Below are 8,134 nucleotides of genomic sequence, written 5' to 3' on the forward strand. Positions count from 1 at the left end.
AGACAGAAAGAGAGCAAGAAAAGAGGGAAGGGGGGAGAGCAAGATGACGAGGCGATGCTAATGAAGGGAATAATTACGAAAAGGAAATTAAGGTATTAGATGGAAAGAGAAGGAGGAGGAGATGAGGCACTGAAGAAGAAAATAAGGAGCAAAGAGGACGGGGTGGTGATGAAAGGGAAAGAAAAAAAAAGCATCACAGTCATCTCAGTTTAACGAACAAAGTCACTAAACAGAGAGAATAAAGGAAAGACAGAAGGGAAAATACGTAAAAGGATATTATAAAGAGAGGTAAGAATGAAAGAAAGACGGAAAAAGGAAAGGACAGGAAGGAAGGAGGGAAAAAAAATGGAAACAGTGTAAGGAAATAAGAAAGTAAAAGGAAGAACAAAAATGCACTCAAAATAAAATGTAATTAAAAGTTGTGTAAAGAAACCATGAAGGAAAGGAACACATACAGAGAGATAATGTGAGAACACGCGAAAAAATATCCAGGAAGCGAAAGTGCATATATAATAACACCTCCCCACCACTACTACTACTACTACTACCACTACTACTGCTACTACTACTACTACTACTACTACTACTACTGCTACTACTACTACTACTACTACTACTACTACCAGTACCATCACCACCACGTCCCCCTCCCTCCACCACTACAACCACCACAGTGACTGCCCCCACCACCACCACCACCACCATGCCCCAAACCCTTACCTCACCAATCTATCCTTAAAACAACTTCAAGTCGCTTCACCTCAACCAGAAAAATACTAATACTAATAATCCCCGCTGGTGAATCAATGAGGATGATGAGGGGGTGAGAGCGACAGGTAGAGGGGGAGAGGGGGGTCACCTGGCCGTTCTGGTGAATTAATGATGCCTCACCTGATGTCTGAGATGGGCGGCTGATCAATGGCTTCAATGGGACGAGGAGGAGAAGGAGGAGGAGGAGGAGGAGGAAACATGGAAACATGGAAATCCAGGCAACAGAAAGCTTATTGGCTCATTACGAGGTTGCCCGCTTTGGTGATTTTATCTGCTCGACAGCCACTTGGGGCCTGGGGAACAGATGAAAGCACGTCGGTATTCAGTTTACTCCTGACGCAACGAAATGACGGTCGATTCGATTTTTGACGGAGTTGATGGTATTAGCATTTACTACTTCTGAGGGAAGATTGTTCCAGTGGCGGATGACTCGGTTCGAAAAGAAACTCTGTCCAATGCCTGTGTTGCATTGACTCGACTGAATGGGCAAACCGTTATTTCTAGTTCTTGAGTTGGTTTGTAGTTGAAAGAATCTGAAGTTATCGACGTTATTGAACTTTTTCAAGTATTTGAACTTTTTTTTTTTTTTACAGCTAAGGAGACAGTTCAGGGGCGTAAAGAAAAAAAAAAGCCCGCTACTCACTGCTCCTGAATAGAGATCAAAGGAGTGTCCCAAAAGAGAGATCAATTTCGGGAGAAGAGGTGTCCTTATACCCTCCTCTTGAAAGAGTCCAAGTGGTAGGCGGGAGGAAATACAGATGAAGGAAGATTGTTCCAGAGTTTACCAGTGTGAGGGATGAAAGAGTGAAGATGCTGGTTGACTCTTGCATAAGGGGTTTGGACAGTATAGGGATGAGCATGAGACGTATGCAGCGGGGCCGCGGGAGGGGGGGAGGCATGCAGTTAGCAAGTTCAAAAATGCAGTCAGCATGAAAATATCGATAGAAGATAGAAAGAGAGGCAACATGGCGGCGGAATTTGAGAGGTAGAAGACTATCAGTTTGAGGAGGAGAGCTGATGAGACGAAGAGCTTTTGACACCACTCTGTCAAGGAGAGCTGTGTAAGTGGAGCCCCCCCCCACACATGAGATGCATACTCCATACGAGGGCGGACAAGGCTCCTGTAAATGGATAGCAACTGTGCGGGGGAGAAGAACTGGCGGAGACGGTACAGAACGCCCAGCCTAGAGGAACCTGATTTAGTAAGAGATGAGATATAGAGTTTCCAGTTGAGATTTTGAGTTAAGGATAGACCTAGAATGTTTAGTGTTGAAGAAGGGGATAGCTGAGTGTTGTCGAAGAATAGGGGATAGTTGTTTGGAAGATTGTGTCGAGTGGGTAGGTGGAGAAACTACTTGAATCATATCCCCTCGTAAGCGTCTTTTCTCCAATGTAAAGAAATTGAGTCGCTTGAGTCGTTCCTCGTACGGTTGGGTCCTTAAAGTTGGAATAATTTTCGTGGCGCGTCGTTGAATCCTTTCCAGTAAATCAATGTCCCTTCTATAATTAGGAGATCAAAACTGCACTGCATATTCGAGGTGCGGTCTTACCATGGAATTATACAAGGATAGCATCACGTCTGGCGTTTTACACTCGAAGTTCCTCGCTATGAACCCTAGCAAAGTGTTGGCTTTGTCATATGCTTTTTTACAGTGATTCGCATGTTTCAGGTCACCGCTGATAGTGACCCAAAGATTCTTTTCCTCCTGCATCGCCTGCAGAGGTTTCTCATTCATGATGTATGTGTTGTTATTATTTCGGGACACAATGGAGGAGGGACTAAGCTCAGGGAAGATAAGAGGAGACGGGAAGGGGAAGGGGATGAAGAGGGAAAAAGGAGATGGTCAAGATGGGGATTAAGTGGGAGAAGAAGGGGAAGGCAGGGATATGGGATAGACACGAAAAGGGGAACGGGAGGGGAGAGAAGTCTACATAGGGGAAGGGGTGGAGAGGGAAAGGGTATAAGCACTGGAGTGAGGGGAAGAGTGGGCATTGGAGGGTAGAATAAAGAAGGGGAAATAAGGGGTACCACAGTCTGAAGAAAGGGAGGACCGAAAGGAGGGAGAGCAAGTGAGGGGAAAAAGGATAAAACAGAGTGTGAAAACGGGGGTGAAACGAGAGGGTTGGGGAAGAAGACGAACAAGAAGAGGGGAAGAGATGAAAGAAGAGGGGACGTAATGGTGATGATGGGAGTGAGGGGAGACTGGTTATGGGGAAAGTGATCCGTGTGTGTGTGTGTGTGTGTGTGTGTGTGTGTGTGTGTGTAAACTCAAGGCAGGTAACTCATGCACACGTACATGCAAACAAAAACCTTCCTTCGTTCACATGTCCAGCTTCCCCCCCACCCCCCCTACACACACACCTATGCAGGAAAAGGAAGAAAGAGGAGGAGGAGGAGGAGGAGGAGGATGTGTGAGCTCAGTGGGCCAGCCTGCCAGGCGTGACTGCGTGAGGCGTTTTCAGTCTCAGTGTCTGGCTGGACGTGGTGAAGAGAGGGTGGTTCACCTCGTCTCTCCCGCCTCGCCTCAGCCTTTCGCGGCCCGCCCCTCGGCTACCCTCAGTGCCAACCCTCGCGCCCCGCAGTGCCGCGCCGCCCCTCGGAGTGCCGGGTCGTGTATGCCGCGGACAGTGTCTCCAGTGGATATAAAGACATTGTAGCCTTTTTTTTCACTATAAGACTCATAGTTATGCGGCGTCAAGATTACTGTTGTTGTTAAGAGGTAATGAGCAGGAGATGAGACAAGCGGCCCCCTAGCCCCTTCTTAACAGTTTTTTTCTTTATTTTGACCCTCATTTTCCCTTTCCCTCGCTTTCTTTTTACTCGTTAGTTGTTTTGGGTTGTGTTGTCTTAAGTGTTTGTCTTGTTTTGTTTTGAAGTGGGTTGAGGTGATGGACAGGTAAAGGAAGTGATCATTGATTATATTTTTGTCTACTTTTTATTACCTGTTCTTTTCTTTCCTACATTTTTTGGAGTATAGGCTTTTCCTTTTATTTCAATCTTGTTCGAAGTGCGTTGAAGTGATGCAAGGTGTCAAGAAGTGACCATTAGGTTCTCCTCTGCCTGTCTTTTTACCTGTCCATTAATTAGTCACATTCACGTCAGAGAAAGGTGCTATTTTTCCCCCTTCCTTCAATAATTTCTCACGTGTCTATTCTGTTTCGCGATTTCCTTTTAGACTTTCGTTTTTGAGCTTTTAATTATTTTTTCTTTCCTCAAAAGTTATATATAAAAGGTTTGCACATATTTTCTTCCTCTACGTTAGGAAAACAATATGGCGGAGCTGGAGGGAATTTGTGTGTGTGTGTGTGTGTGTGTGTGTGTGTGTGTGTGTGTGTGTGTGTGTGTGTGCTCTGAATCTTCCCTTTACCCCTTCCACACACACACACACAGACACACACACTTTTCCTATCTGTTCTCTCTCTCTCCATCTCTCCCTTTACTGACCTATCTCCCTCTCCCCTTCGCTCCCTTCAATAGCAACCAGTCCACGGTAAAAATATGCAGCGACGAACTCTGTCAAGAGTATTCAGAAGGAGGATGCGAGAAGAGAATGGATGAAAGTGATGATGCTGATGATGATGATGATGATGATGATGATGGTGGTGATGATGATGATGATGATGATGATGATGATGATGATGATGATGGTGGTGGTGATGATGATGATGATGGTGATGGTAAGGGATGAAGTAATAATTAAGAGTATGATTGTTCTTGCCTCTCTCTCCTCGGTAGTATAGTGGTTAGTATCCCCGCCTGTCACGCGGGAGACCGGGGTTCGATTCCCCGCCGGGGAGGTCACTTTTTTTTTATTTCAGGAGTTCTACCACGGACTTGGGCGGAGAGCGACTTTTTCAGTAAGGCCTTCAGCCTAAACAACCGCTTACAGACTCTTTGTAGGGAGCTTGACGTGGAGTTCCTAAACGCATGGGACAATTTCTATGGACAAAATGAGCTCTTTCACAGGCACCTTTCTCCCATCGGGGCAGCCAGACTCGGAAGGCTCCTCAACGAAGCAGTGCGTGTCATCCGAACAAAAAACGAGTCACGGCCACGTCCCTCCACCCCACCCGTGTAAATAGACGCCGTGCATCACAACAAACCCGTAACCGTGATCCCGCAAGTACCACCACCTCTATTACTAAGCCTCTAGATAACTTAAAAATCCTTAGTTTCAATGCGCGTAGCCTAAGAAACAAATTTGATGAACTGAGATGTCTTGCTTTAACAGAAAATTTTGACATAATTGCTATAACCGAAACATTTATCGACTCCACAAATATTGATTTAAGTTCCGAATACAACATAGATGGCTACAGTCTCTTCAACAAAGATCGTGTAAACCGTAGAGGCGGTGGCGTCGCCCTTTATGTCAAAAGCTATTTGCAACCCACTGACAAAACACCGGGAAACAGTAACGTTGAACATTTGTGCGTGCGAGTAAACATTGCAAAAGTCAACTTAAATATATCTGTCACCTACAGACCTCCCGGGCAATCACTCGATGACGACCTTGAAATGTACAGCGTCTGAAGGCAGTCACTTAATAACAGCGACTCACTGATATTAGGAGACTTTAACCTCCCCCATATCGACTGGGCGACACTGTCAGGTACAGAAGGCGAGTCACATAGAATGATCGAATTTCTAGAAGAAAATTATCTAAGCCAAATGGTTTCTGAGCCAACTCGACAAAATAATATACTCGACCTTGTTATAACGACCCAAGATAACCTAATCAGTAGTGTCACGGTAGGAGAACACCTCGGTTCTTGCGATCATAAATTAGTGCGCGTCGACATTAAAGCTCAATCATCAGTGACTGAAAATAAAGTAAAGGTGCCCATTTTCAAAAGAGCTAACTTCGTAGAAATCCGACAAAAAACTAACAGAAATACAACTATCAGATGACGGCAACGTAGAGGAAGCCTGGCTAAGCCTTAAAAATCACTTACTCACTCAGCAGAACACATTCGTCCCCTTGTGCGAGAAGCGAATTAACACTAATAAAAGCCCACCGTGGTTTAATAGCGAAATTAAACAATCAGTCAATGAGAGAAAATTGTTTTACAGGTTAAAGAAAGAACAAAGCACGCCCGAAAACATTAGACTTTATAATGATGCCAGGCGACGAGTAAAAAGACTAGTAGGTCAGGCAAAGCGTAGATACGAAGAAAATATTGCAGCCAACTGTAAAAATAATCCGAAATCTTTCTTCAGTTACATAAACAACAGAAAGGCGATCAAAAGTGGTATTGGACCTTTAACAAACAGCGACGGTGCACTAGTGACTGACAGCCAACACATTGCAAACCTCTTAAACAATTACTTTTCCTCGGTGTTTAATACTAACAGTCTTCCTCTCGCTACCACCAACACCAGTACTATTGTAAATCTCGAGCATGCATTGCCTAATTTTGAAATAACAACCGATGAAGTCCTTAAAGCTCTCCATTCACTTAAAACAAATAAAAGTCCTGGACCTGACAAAGTATATCCAACTCAGCTGAAAGAAACAAAGAGCGAAATACTCTCCTCCCTCACAACCGTATTCAATATGTCCTTGCGACAAGGCATCGTACCTTCAGATTGGAAAAAGGCTAACGTGACACCGATTTTCAAGAAAGGAGACAAAAAAGTACCAGGTAATTACAGGCCCATTAGTCTAACTTCGGTTGTAGGTAAGCTACTTGAGGGCATAATTAGAGACAAAATTGTGAATTACCTTGAAAGCCACTCATTGATTGGGGACTCACAACATGGCTTCCGAAACAAAAGATCCTGCCTATCAAACCTATTAACCTTTTATAACGACCTCTTTACTGTTTATGACGTAACCAAATCACTGGACGTAGTCTATCTTGATTTCCAGAAAGCGTTTGATAAAGTCCCGCATCATAAATTACTTTACAAATTAAAGCAAATAGGTATTGACGGTCAAGTAAACCAATGGATCGCGAATTGGTTGAGCAACAGACAACAAAGAGTAGTGATTGACGGATTTAACTCAGAGTGGGCGCCTGTCACTAGTGGCGTCCCTCAGGGCTCGGTCCTTGGCCCAGTGCTCTTCATTATTTACATCAACGACGTGGATGTTGGACTCAATAACCGCATTAGTAAATTTGCAGACGACACAAAGATTGGCAACTCGGTTCTCACTGACGAAGACAGGCAAAGCCTCCAAGAGGATTTGCACAAAATTTCAGCTTGGTCGGATAGATGGGAGATGCCCTTTAACGTAGACAAGTGCCAGGTCCTTCAAGTTGGAACGAGGAATAAGAAGTTCGAATACGAAATGCGCGGCGTTAAACTCAAAAGCGTTCAATGCGTCAAAGACTTGGGGGTCAAAATCGCGTCAAACCTCAAATTCTCACAGCAATACATCGATGCAGCAAATAAAACGAACAGAATGTTGGGCTTCATTAAAAGAAACTTTGTATTCAAGAATATAGATGTAATACTCCCGCTCTACAACAGTTTAGTCAGACCCCACTTGGAATATGCGGTACAGTTTTGGTCTCCCCACCATGCAAAGGATATTGCTAAATTAGAAGGTGTTCAGCGTCGGGCAACGAAAATGATCCCTTCCTTGCGCAACAAGTCCTACGAAGAAAGGCTTTCTACCCTTAACATGTTCTCTCTTGAGAAACGTCGCCTCCGAGGAAAACTGATCGAATGTTTTAAAATACTTAATGGTTTCACGAATGTAGACAGATCAACATTGTTTATGATCGATGACACTTTGCGCACGAGGAACAATGGCGTAAAACTCAGATGTAGACAAGTAAATTCAGACTACACCAAATTTTTCTTCACCAACGTTGTAGTGCGAGAATGGAATAAGCTTCCACCGTCAGTGGTCCCGTGTAACACGATTGACTCCTTCAAAAATAAGCTCGACCGTCACTTCCTTCAACTTAATATCAACTAGAGTAGAAATGCAACGTTTTGGAGTCTTCTGATTAATGTAAAATCACTTAGGTTTAAGGACAGACCACCAAGTCTGGACCATGGGGTCTGTGTGGTCTGATTTTCTATGTAAATCTATGTAAATCTCTCTCTCTCTCTCTCTCTCTCTCTCTCTCTCTCTCTCTCTCTCTCTCTCTCTCTCTCTCTCTCTCTCTCTCTCTCTCTCTCTCTCTCTCTCTCTCTCTCTCTCTCTCTCTCTCTCTCTCTCTCTCTTACCTACCTACCCACCCCCACAAACACAACAAATACGATAAAGAAAACTATAATAACAAAGTTTAGTTATACGATTTTCATATTATACTTTACGTTCCTTTTTAAAACACTTCCGCCCTCATTCCCTTTATTGATATGTTGCTGTTTCTGTTATTGTTGTTGTTGTTGTTGTTGTTGTTG

At 44.0% G+C, this 8,134-nt stretch overlaps 1 non-coding gene across 1 annotated transcript; it reads left to right on the forward strand.

The window, feature by feature from the left end:
• Nucleotides 1-4,497: 4,497 nt before the first annotated feature.
• On the forward strand, nt 4,498-4,569 carry Trnad-guc (transfer RNA aspartic acid (anticodon GUC)). The gene has a single exon. It is a non-coding gene; the product is annotated as a tRNA-Asp (tRNA).
• The last annotated feature ends 3,565 nt before the right edge of the window (nt 4,570-8,134 follow it).

Source organism: Eriocheir sinensis, chromosome 1 (genome assembly GCF_024679095.1).
Source record: "Eriocheir sinensis breed Jianghai 21 chromosome 1, ASM2467909v1, whole genome shotgun sequence".
Lineage (NCBI taxonomy): Eukaryota > Metazoa > Arthropoda > Malacostraca > Decapoda > Varunidae > Eriocheir > Eriocheir sinensis.